General features: G+C 36.8%; 1 pseudogene; it reads right to left on the bottom strand.

Moving 5' to 3' along the window:
- Nucleotides 1–9,943, bottom strand: part of LOC114272910 (anthocyanidin 5,3-O-glucosyltransferase pseudogene) — a 309,444-nt pseudogene extending 299,501 nt beyond the window's left edge.
- Between the last annotated feature and the right edge of the window lie 2,891 nt (nt 9,944–12,834).

Raw genomic sequence — 12,834 nt, 5'->3', positions numbered from 1 at the left:
CTCGAGCGAGGAAGTCCACGCTCAAGCGACCCCTCTGTTTTGGTAAGCTCGCTCGAGCATAGAAAGCCACCCTCAAGCCCGACCCTTGTTTTCAACAAATTTTGAAAAGTGTTTTAAGGTGTAATTTTTGCATCATCATCCCATCCTAAGCATTCCTAGGCCATGTTTAAGGCATCTTAATGAGGATAATGTTATAGAACCACACCAAGTCAAGTTAAGGGGCTAAGTCATTAATGCCAGGTGTGTAATTTAGTGTGTGTTCGTTCTGTTACTGTGTAGGGTTGGCATCCGAGAACGCTCATTAGCTTGCCTATAGCCCAGTACTCTGTGAGTAAGAATGTTGTAAAGATATGTTCAATTACAACTATTTCTGAACGACTGATGATACTGCTTTCTGAAATGACATTACTTACCGAATGATTGTTTGTCCTATTTGTAAACTGTACTCGTGGCATCCATAGCAATTTACTGTTACTGTACTGTTACTGCTACTATCACAGAGATCTCAGTCAGTTTCCATGTTTGGAACTACTACTGTTTACTGTTATGATGGCCATCAACTGACTGTTTGGTCTATTAAGACCAACTGTACTATTTTGCTATTGGACGTACCACGTATGACTATTATGAATTCTAAATGACTGATATGGCATGAAATATGAGCCACTGATTGAATAACTGATTTACTGATACAAATGACTGTTTTAATTAAAGAAATAACGTTCATTCTTAACCCCTTTACGCATATGTTATTCACTGGGTTTTAGCTCACTGTTTATATTTATATGTAGGTGTCCAGGCACCAGACCAATGCTAAGAGCGCCAAGTTAAGCTCTTGTTTTGTCAAGCCAACCATCGCGCCTCACTTCGAGGTTCCAAGTTCGTTCAAGCTAAGGATGTTTTGGGGTGTTTTAGATTCACCCTTTGTCTCTTTTTTGTATCGACTGAATAAGACTTGACTGTACAGTTATAGTTAGGGGTTTGGTCCCTAACCTGGATGTTTGTGTATATGACATCTGTATATATGTTTTGTTTATCAATGTGGCTTGTGCATAAAGTCTTTTTGCATTCAGGTTTTCACAGCTCATTGAACATCTTTTATTTACTGTTTGGCTTCCGCCAGCCCTTTTACTCTGTATTACTGTCTTTACTGTTAAGCAGGCCTTCTGTAATCACGGATTACTGGCCGGTTGCGATGCTAAACCCATAGGGGCGGGTTTGGGTCGTGACAGAGTGGTATCAGAGCAATATCAAAGCACGAGTTATACCGCACACACTTGTCCAAATGGGCTATAGGATGTCCTAGAAAAGTAATTAGGGCATTGCATGAGGATGAGAAAGTGTGTGTGGCCATGATATGAATTTATATGCTAATGTGCTAATATGCTTAAGTCAGCAACTTCCTATGTTTATTATTACTGTATTGCCTATAGTGAAATGGGCAACGCAAAAAATGCCGATGAATCTGAATCATCTGAGGCAAGAATGGCAAGGTTAGAAAGAACAGTTGAACCGTTGACTGAGGCCCTAAGGCAACAACAGAACCAACAGCCCCCACCTCCGCCAGTACAACTCGAACCGAATGTTAATGATGATATAATCGCTTTGACACAGAAGTTCAACAAAATGAAACCCCCATCATTCCAAGGAGGCCTTGAACCATTAAAGGCCGAAGCATGGGTCCTAGAAACTGAAAAACGGTTTGAAGTGTTTCCGTGTTCTGAAGCACACAAAGTGTTATTGGCTATCTTCACTTTATAAGAGGAGGCCAAACGGTGGTGGATGCTCATCTGTGACACCAACAATGCTATGACTTGGGCTCAGTTTAAGGAAGCCTTCTTTGAAAAGTACTTCCCTCAGTGTGTCAGATATCGTAAAGTGACTGAATTTGAGCAGTTGAAACAGGGCACCATGTCAGTAGCTGAATATGAATCGAAATTCATTGAACTCGCCAGATATGCACCACACATGGTCGATACCGACTATAAAAAGGCCAGGAAATTTGAAGGTGGGCTTAATGTAGAAATACTTGATTGAATTAATGTTCTGAAGTTACTTAAATATGTGGATGTTCTTAACCGAGCGATAATAGCTGAGTCGAATATCGAAGCATTAAAACAGACTGAAACACCGACGACTAAATGGCACGGTAAGAGACGAGGCCTTAAGTTTAAGAAAGGCCGGAACAGTTCATTGAATAAAAAGCAAAACACAGGGTCAACAAACAGTACTAGTCAGGGAAGTGGTTTCATACCACCCTGCTCCAAATGTGAAAAAAAGCATAAGGGGGTTTGCTAAAAGATTTTAGGTGCGTGTTACAGGTGTGGCAAGGTGGGCCACATGGTCAAAGATTGCCCTTTTATGTCCCAAGGCAATAGTAAAGCTGCAGTTGGTGCCGTAGCATCAACTGTTACACCAAAACCCAATCCCAAAGCAACTGGAAAGGAACCTTTGAGGCAAGGCCGGGTGTTTGCACTTGTACCGGGAGACGTGCAGAACACTGAGACAGTTGTGTCAAGTATACTCTCAATTTGTGCCCAAAATGCTTATATTCTAATTGATTCGGGGTCTACACATTCATTTGTCTCGCATGCTTTTTCGCAAAAATTAAATAGACCACTGGAACCCATGAACTATTTGTTAGCTGTATCTTCACCTGCTGGGGGATCCATGACTTGTGCTTATGTGTATCCTGCATGTGAAATTGTTATTGGGGATGTACATTTGTATATTGATTTACTGCCTTTGAACATTGATCATTTTGATGTAATTTTGGGAATGAACTGGCTAACAAAATATCATGCTACTATAGACTGTGTAAAGAAACAAGTTGTTTTCCGCCCACCTGGATTGCCTGAATTCGTATTTAACGGAGTTGGTGTAGAACTCCCCCATATCTAATTTCGTCCATGAAAGCTTTTAAATTGATTAAAAAGGAGTGTAAAGGGTATCTATCTTGCATATTGACTGTACCTACTGATGCTAAAGCTGATGTGGACAATATTCCTATAGTAAGAGAATTCCCAGATGTTTTTCCAGATGATCTGCCAGGGGATTTGATTGATAGGGAGATAGAGTTCACTGTTGAAGTGTTACCGGGTACATAGCCAGTTTCTAAAGCTCCGTACAGAATGGCACCTACCGAATTGAAAGAACTGAAAATTCAGCTGCAAGAATTGTTAGATAAAAAGTTCATCAGGCCCAGTACTTCACCGTGGGGCGCACCAGCTTTATTTGTGAAAAAGAAAGACGGCTCACTAAGACTCTGCATTGACTACTGTGAATTGAACAAGGTAATAGTGAAAAACAAATATCCATTGCCTCGTATTGATGATCTATTTGACCAGTTACAAGGTGCTCAGGTTTTCTCCAAAATTGACTTTAGATCCGGATATCACCAATTGAAAGTCAAACCAGAGCACATTGAAAAGACTGCCTTCCGAACGAGGTACGGACATTATGAATTTCTTGTTATGCCTTTCGGAGTTACTAATGTGCCTGCTGCATTTATGGACCTTATGAACAGAGTTTTCAAACCATTCCTTGATGAATTTGTGATTGTTTTTATAGATGGCATTTTGATTTATTCCAAGAGTAAGGAAGAACATGAACGTCATTTGAGAATTGCCTTGCAGACTTTAAGAGAACAGAAACTGTATGCTAAACTGACAAAGTGCGAATTTTGGCTTGATAATGTTATGTTTTTGGGACATGTAATTAGTAAGGATGACATCTCAGTTGACCCACAGAAGATTAAAGCAATGGTGAATTGGCCTAGATTGACTAATGTTATTAAAATTCGAAGTTTCTTAGGCTTAGCCGGGTATTACAGAAGATTTGTGAAAGACTTCTCCAAAATTGCTCTACCATTGACTCAATTGACTCAAAAGGGAATATCATTGGACTAAACCGATCAAAGAGAATCAGTTTTCCAAGAGTTAACGACCCGACTTGTGACTGCACCGATTCTTACCCCACCCTGAGGTACGGATGGATTTACTATTTTCAGTGATGCTTCTTATAAGGGTTTGGGATGTGTTTTAATGCAGAATGGTAAAGTTATTACATATGCTTCCCGACAACTGAGACCACATGAAAAGAACTACCCTACTCATGATTTAGAACTTGCCGCAGTGGTATTTGCATTGAAAATTTGGCGCCACTACCTATATAGGGCTACATGTGAAGTGTACACAGATCATAAGAGCTTGAAATATTTCTTTACACAGAAAGAGTTGAACATGATGCAGCGGAGATGGTTAGAACTAATAAAAGACTATGACTTGCAAATTTTGTACCATCCAAGAAAAGCTAACACCGTTGCCGATGCACTGAGTCGGAAATCAATTGGGAATTTGGCCTATTTACTCACCGGACAGAAAGAACTGTTATGTGATCTTGAAAAGTTTGAAGTTGAGATTGTTTTACGAGAACAAGGTGGGACATTGGCTGCTATTTTTGCTCAACCGGCACTTATTGAGGAGATTAAAGAGAAACAACACCTAGATGACTTTTTGAAAAAGGTCATCGATGAACGGGAATCCAAACCAAGGCCGGACTTTAAATTCGAAAACAATGTATTGAAGTTTCAGGGAAGGTTGTGTGTACCGAATGATTCTGAACTTAAAAGACGAATTTTCCAGGAAGGCCACAATTCAAAACTTTCCATCCATCCAGGAAATACAAAAATGTACCAAGACTTGAAACTTAATTTCTGGTGGCCGAGAATGAAGAAAGAGATTGCCGAGTTTGTGTCAAAATGTTTACATTGCCAACAAGTCAAAGCTGAACATCAACGATCCGCAGGCTTACTTCAGCCCTTACCAATACCGGAGTGGAAATGGGAACATATCACTATGGATTTCATTGTTGGACTACCTCGCTCCAGTAAAGGTATGGACTTAATTTGGGTTATTGTTGATAGATTGATTAAATCTGCTCACTTCTTACCTGTCAAAACAATTTACAATGCAGACAAGTTGGCTACACTTTATATTGATGAGATTGTTAGATTGCATGGAGTGCCTATGTCCATTGTTTCTTATAGGGACTCGAAGTTTACATCGAGATTCTGGCAAAGTCTGCAGACAACATTGGGTACCGAATTGAGACTGAGTAGTGCATACCATCCTCAGACAGATGGCCAGTCAGAGAGAAAAATCCAAACTCTGGAAGATTTACTGCATATGTGTGTTCTTGATTTCCAAGGAAATTGGAAAAATCATTTACCTTTGGCTGAATTCGCCTACAACAACAGTTTTCACTCGAGCATTGGTATGGCGCCTTTTGAGGCTTTATATGGCAGAAAATGTCGATCTCCTATTTGCTGGGCAGAAGTTGGAGATGGGCTTTTGCTTGGGCCCGAGATTGTACATGAAACCACGGAAAATGTGAAACTGATTCAACAAAGATTGAAAACCACACAAAGCCGATAGAAAAAGTTATGCGGATGTATGAAGACGAGACAGGGAATATGAAGTGGGTGATCATGTTTTTGTTAAAGTCACACCAATGAAAGGACGGACTCGTTTTGGGGCTAAGGGTAAACTAGCACCAAGGTATGTTGGGCCGTATGAGATCATTGAAAAGATTAATCCGATGGCGTATCAAGTAGCGCTTCCTCCTGAAATGGAGAATATGCATAACGTCTTCCATATTTCGATGTTGAGGGATTATCTTCGGGATCCCTTCCATATTATTGAGCCTACCCGTGTAGTGCTAAGTGATGACTACACTTATGAAGAGCGGCCTATTCAGATTGTGAACCGACGAATCAAGAAGTTGAGGAATAAAGAAATTCCGGTAGTGAAAGTGGACTGGCAAAACCATGGTGGCATTTATGCCACTTGGGAAAGGGAAGACGATATGATGAAAAGATATCCTGAATTATTCCCTTTGAACCCAGTGTTCTTCCAAAACGAAGGTAATTTGAGTTTGGAGAACTAAACTCTTTTTAAGGAGGGGAGACTGTGACAACCCTCACCTCTGATTAGTGTTAAACTGTGATTGAGCATGATAAGTAACTGATTAGAATGATATCGTGAATCGATTGTATGAGTGTATTGTTTTGAATGCATTTATATCTGTTTGTCATTAAATGATCTGTTCATGTTTTAATTTCGAATTGCGAATTGAATGTCTTATCGGCGACCGAATCAGAAATTGACTAGTATTTTATGTTAATTAGGATTTATGTGATTTTATGGTAGGTTTAATTAGAATTCAATTTGGAATGATTAAATTAGTATTAATGTTAAATTAATTGAACCAAGGTTTATTACTTTTTTTCCATTGAGTGGATTGACTCAAAAACCCACCCTCATTATGTCTTATTCATATTTGATGCATCATTTTGCTCATCCTCTAGACCAAACAGAGTGAGAAAGGGAGAGTGAGAGAAATTGAGTTCATCAAGAAGGATTTTGCTTGAACTTAGAGGAATTGAAGAGGTTTTGCAAAATTTGAGCTTCCATACCTAGAATTCAAGACCTAAGGTAGGGAATTCACCTTCTTGATTATGAATTTGAGTTGTTTCATGCTTTGTTCATAGAAATTTGGAGTTTATAGTCAAGAATTAATTTAAAGAGTTGAATTGAGAATTAATCCATGCATGCATGTACATATTCTTGAATTTTGAGGTTGTTCTTCATGAATTTCCACATGCATGTCCACATTTTGGTTGTAGTACATTAATTCACCTTGATTTTGGGCTCAATCTTGCATTTGGTCATGTTTTAGAGCATTGGAATTCATAAGAACTCATGCATGTTATGTTCTTGTTTAGTTCATGAAAGTTTATTCAAAAATTGTGTTCAATTGTCTCATCTTTGGGCTTGATTTTAAAAAATTGTTCTTCAAAACATCTTGTAGTATAATTTTTCAAGTGTTTTCCAGAAAATGGACCCAAAAGGTTGAGTTTTGATGTATTGAATGCTTGGTTTGAGCTTTGGAGGCAAATCTGGAAATTTCAAATTTTGGCTTCCACGCTCGAGCGACCATCTTTTGTTCAGAACTCTGCTCGAGCGAAGGAATGCTGGCTCGAGCGTAGATTGCAAGCTCTCAGGTTTTTGGTGCACGCAGACGCATGCTCGAGCGACGAGACCTACGTTCGAGCGAAGAGCTGTGTCTCACGCTCGAGCGAGCATCGAGCGGGGATTTTAAACATCCAGTACTTTTGGCATTTTTACAGACCACTCGAGCGAGGAAGTCCACGCTCGAGCGACCCCTCTGTTTTGGTAAGCTCGCTCGAGCGTAGAAAGCCACGCTCGAGCCAGACCCATGTTTTCAACAAATTTTGAAAGGTGTTTTAAGGTGTAATTTTTGCATCCTCATCCCATCCTAGGCATTTCTAGGCCATGTTTAAGGCATCTTAATGAGGATAATGTTATAGAACCACACCAAGTCAAGTTAAGGGGCTAAGTCATTAATCCCAAGTGTGTAATTTAGTGTGTGTTCATTCTGTTACTGTGTAGGATTGGCATCCGATGACGCTCATTAGCTTGCCTATAGCCCAGTACTCTGTGAGTAAGAATGTTGTAAAGATATGTTCAATTACAACTATTTCTGAACGACTGATGATACTGCTTTCTGAAATGACATTACTTACCGAATGATTGTTTGTCCTATTTGTAAACTGTACTCGTGGCATCCATAGCAATTTACTGTTACTGTACTGTTACTGCTACTGTCACAGAGATCTCAGTCAGTTTCCATGTTTGGAACTACTACTGTTTACTGTTATGATGGCCATCAACTGACTGTTTGGTCTATTAAGACCAACTGTACTATTTTGCTATTGGACGTACCACGTATGACTATTATGAATTCTAAATGACTGATATGGCATGAAATATGAGCCACTGATTGAATAACTGATTTACTGATACAAATGACTGTTTTAATTAAAGAAAGAACGTTCATTCTTAACCCCTTTACGCATATGTTATTCACTGGGTTTTAGCTCACTGTTTATATTTATATGTAGGTGTCCAGGCACCGGACCGATGCTAAGAGCGTCAAGTTAAGCTCTTGTTTTATCAAGCCAACCATCGCGCCTCACTTCGAGGTTCCAAGTTCGTTCAAGCTAAGGCTATTTTGGGGTGTTTCTGATTCACTCTTTGTCTCTGTTTTGTATCGACTGAATAAGACTTGACTGTACAGTTATAGTTAGGGGTTTGGTCCCTAACCTAGATGTTTGTGTATATGACATCTGTATATATGTTTTGTTTATCAATGTGGCTTGTGCATAAAGTCTTTTTGCATTCAGGTTTTCACAGCTCATTGGACATCTTTTATTTACTGTTTGGCTTCCGCCAGCCCCTTTACTCTGCATTACTGTCTTTACTGTTAAACAGGCCTTCGGTAATCACGGATTACTGGCCGGTTGCGATGCTAAACCCATAGGGGCGGGTTTGGGTCGTGACAGCAGGGCAGGGTTGACCCACTATATTTTTTTTTCTATTTTGATTATTTTATAATTAATTTATATTTCGTTGTGTACGAACAAGAAACTAAATGTCACCGTATCTCGAGAAACTACTCATTCGTCTCAGTGCGGTTAGAACTACTTATCTTGTCCCGTAACAAGAATTAAATGTATTTTTGTTTGTGTCTGGTGGACACGTGAGTGTTAACTCTTGTACTCATACCAGTATACCTGTATACTGACCCATTTTGTCTCTTGGCAACTCGGGTGCGTTCTGTTTGAGCACAACCGAACTTCCTTTGCAGGATTAGTTGAGGCTACGGTGGTGACGTGGGGTAACTATAGTTTTTGGACATATCTCTTAGATTTCTTTTGTTTTCTTGAGCTTAGGATTGATATTAGTTTATTTATTAATTATTCTCTTTATGACTTTAGTATTGGAATAATTTAGCATGGTTTGTAACCGTACATTGTTTAAGTTGTTTTGACTAATTGTTGCTACTTTAATTTTGGAGGTATTTGATAGTTATAAAATTATGATAGATGGTTTGGTTAGCGTTTAGTTTTTTTTTTTGTTTCACCCCTAGGATTTAGATGATGGAATGTTGATTGGGATTTAGTCCTAATTTAATATGTAATTGTCCAAATTTTGGGGCGTGACAATCATTAATCAAAGAAAGGTATGTGAGAACAACCCGAAGAAACTTAAGACTCAAGCAAACAAAAGACCTATACTAACTTGTTCGTCAGAGTGCTAATTCCGGCACCCCCGACCGGAGTGTTAATCCCTTTTTTAGGTAGCGATCAAAGGATAAAGGACGACTTTCAGGATCCTAGAGTATTTCCAAACCTACCCCTCCACATTTAGGTATATGTTTGCTAGTGTACTATACAAGCACTACCAAAACAATTTTACCGGTACTAACTGGAATGAATGACACTTGACTGCACGAGTTTTTAGACTTTTATCAATGACACACAGGCCAACCCAATAAAATCATAACCACACTCCATAACCAGATTCACCAAGGACACATAAGCCAACCTTACAAAACTATAATCACACCCCTTAACCAGGTTCAATAAGGTATTCACTCATTTTTCTCATTAGAATAAGAAAAGCTTAAACAACATCCCAAAAATTCTATGGAGCAGATATTTCTTAAACAATATGACATGAGGTATTTCTCTTTCTTGTTAAATTATTTAAGTCCTCACAATGGATGCAAGGGTTTTGTGGACATTAGGGTTGTTGAGGCGTAGGAGTTCAAAGGGCAAGGCTTAACAGTGTAGAGGGGGGGAGGAGATGGTGGGAAAGTGGTGGAAAGTGATGAAATTGGTGGTTGCGGATATGCAATCGGTGCAAGGAGCAGTGGAGCCAAAATTGTTTGGTGAGGTGGTCATGATTATCTTGATAGAGAAAGATGGATAATGGCTAAGTATAAGCTTTCCAAGCTCTACCATGTGGATAAGGTGGCCGATGGCTGGAGAAGGGTATAGAATTATGGTATCCTCCATGAACATAGGCTCTGTAAAATCAGTTATTTGCCATTCTTGAGATGTTTAGGAGAGACCATTTATTAGGATAAGTAATACGAGAAATCTACACATTTGACTTACAAATGTACTTATAGTGATATAGTATGAGAATTCGGCCCTCAATTATTAAATCTCTAATAAATCAAAAGTTAACCTCTATTCTCATATATCATTGTGAATAAAATTATTTAAAAAAAAAAAAAATTACGAGTTTCAGGCATTTTCCTATTAAGATATTGACAGTAGCTAACTTAGTGAATCTAACACTGTACAAAAAATAATTGCGAAAATGCGTGGGTCATGTTTGATTTACAAGACTAATAGTGAAATATTAATTATTCTATTAAATTAGTATAGTATTCACCATCCAATTAGATTAATATCCGTTGGATTAATAATCTCACCCTACCCCATTATTAATAATCGTACAAATTTGTTAGATTAATTATCCGTTATCCTAAACCAAAATATTAAAACAAACATAGGATAATTGGGCCCACAGATTAATAATCTCAATCCCATGTTCTAATCCATCCAATCAAACATGCCTATGGGGTACAAATTTTTTTGTGCACTACCTTTTATAAATAATTTATTCGCTTTACATCGTCTGATAACTTTTTCAAAATAAATTGTCCAAGTGGCCTTGAATCGATACAGGCCTATTATGGGAAGTGAGTTATAATCCACTACTCAAATTATAACTCACTTCCTCTTTTACAAAAAAGTTGCTTATAAGCTGTTTATAAACAGCTTTTTACCAAAAAAATTAATTATAATCATCTTCCCAAAATAGCTCACAATAAAGATACGACAGCACCACAATATCAAACCAAGGCATACCTATCTGTTTGCTCATGACTTGACCTTAGATTTGTCCATAATATCTGCAAAAAATAATATTAAGAATTATGAAAAAAATATTATGAAATGTATTATAAAAAAATTTTATTTTTTAATTAATATGTGATGTTTTATTATATGTATAATTTAAAGGTGAAAAATCTTTCACAATATTTTTTTTCATGATCTCTAACATTACGTAAAATCAATGTAATAATGAAATCTAATCCACTTTAATTAAAGAAAAAAGACTAAGATTCCAATGGGGTGACCCCTACCACCTTCACTATTTTTTGATTGGTCTAAAAAAAAAATTCTTTTTAACCTTGCTCTTACAGCCCCCATGTGGAAGTACGGGTGTTGGGGTCCCAGCACTGCCGTTAATTAAGGCCAAGTTTGGGAAGTCTTAAAAAAATCAAAAAGTTACTCAATAAGTTAAAAAGTTATCACTATTCACCAAAAGTCAACAATTACGGCTGCACAACTCTCAATACTAATTTTCTCTTACACATTAATTTATACAAATTTTTAATACACATTTTTACATAAAAAGTCAAAAAGTTAACCCAAACATTCATATTTTCAACCTCAACTTTTTAGTCTAAAAAGACAAAAAGTGCACATATTTAGGACACCACAAACAACCTCTAAATATAGCACTAAAAGTTAAAGGGGGAAAGCTGCAATTCAGTGTAACTTTTCAAAAAAAATAAAAATAAATTAAATTAATGATATATTTTATAAAATTGTGAAATATAGGCCAAGTTTGATAAGTTGAAAAAAAATCAAAAAGTCAAAAAGTTACTCAAAAAGTTAAAAAGTTATCACTATTCACCAAAAGTCAAAAATTACGGCTGCATAACTCTCAATCTTAATTTTTCCCTACACACTAATTTATACAATTTTTTAATACACATTTTTTTCATAAAAAGTCAAAAGTTAACCCAAACATGCATATTTTTTTCCTCAATTTCTTAATCCAAAAAGATAAAGGGCTCGTTTGGTTTGATTTTCTGAAAAAAATTTGGGAAATTTTCTCTACAAATAAGTTTTCAAAAATAACCAAACCAAACAAATTTTCCCAAAAAAATTTCCCAAAACTTGTAAACCAAACAAGTTTTCCAAACAAATCTCTCTCTCACACACATCAAATCAATCACTTTTTCCAAAACTCTATCTCAAAATAATTTTCCAAAACATCTTTTAAAAAAAACCAAACCAAACATGTTTTCGTACTTTTTATCTCTAAAACACATCTCTCAAACACAAACCAAACATACCCAAAAAGTGTACTTATTTATGACACCCAAACAACCCTATAGCATCAAGTCATGTAAATCTATCTAATTATATTTTACTTTTTCGCATGTATATGATGTGTTTTGGTATCGTTTGGAATGTGGGTTGGTTTTTTAACTTTTTTTATTATTTTATCTCGGGTTAAAAATTTTGATTTTGGAAGAATTTTTTGACTTTTTTTAATTTTTTTATAAGAGAAGAGTGTAATGATTATGGATTGGATGTGATATTTTATTTGTTATGACTAAAATAATCTATTTGTCTTTTGTGACTAAAACAGCCAAAAAAAAAAACTCCCAAACAATCTTCTCAAACGGTGCCTATACGTTGGTGAGATATGAAATAAGTACCAACAAAATAATCAATCTTTTTATCTTTTTTTCATCACATCACCTTTCTACTTTTCTGTACATCTTTTCGTAAAAAGATAAAAAGTACACTTATTTAGGTCATCCCCAACAACCCCTAAAGTCTATTATGACACCACTCCCAACCAAATAAGTAGCAACAAATAAGGTCTTGTTTGGTATATTTTAAAAAAGTCAAAAAGTCAAAAAGTCAAAAAGTCGCTATCCTATTTAAATCACATCATCTTATTTAAGTCATATCACCTCTCTACAATATCATTTCAAACTCCATCTATACCCAATTTATATTTTATAAAAAATAAAAAAATAAACTTATTTAAACTACCCCTAAATCTATTATGACACCACCCCCAACCAAAT

Source organism: Camellia sinensis, chromosome 1 (assembly GCF_055761805.1).
Source record: "Camellia sinensis isolate YWXY chromosome 1, ASM5576180v1, whole genome shotgun sequence".
NCBI classification, from domain to species: Eukaryota; Viridiplantae; Streptophyta; class Magnoliopsida; order Ericales; family Theaceae; genus Camellia; species Camellia sinensis.
This window is presented reverse-complemented; position numbering and strand designations above follow the sequence as displayed.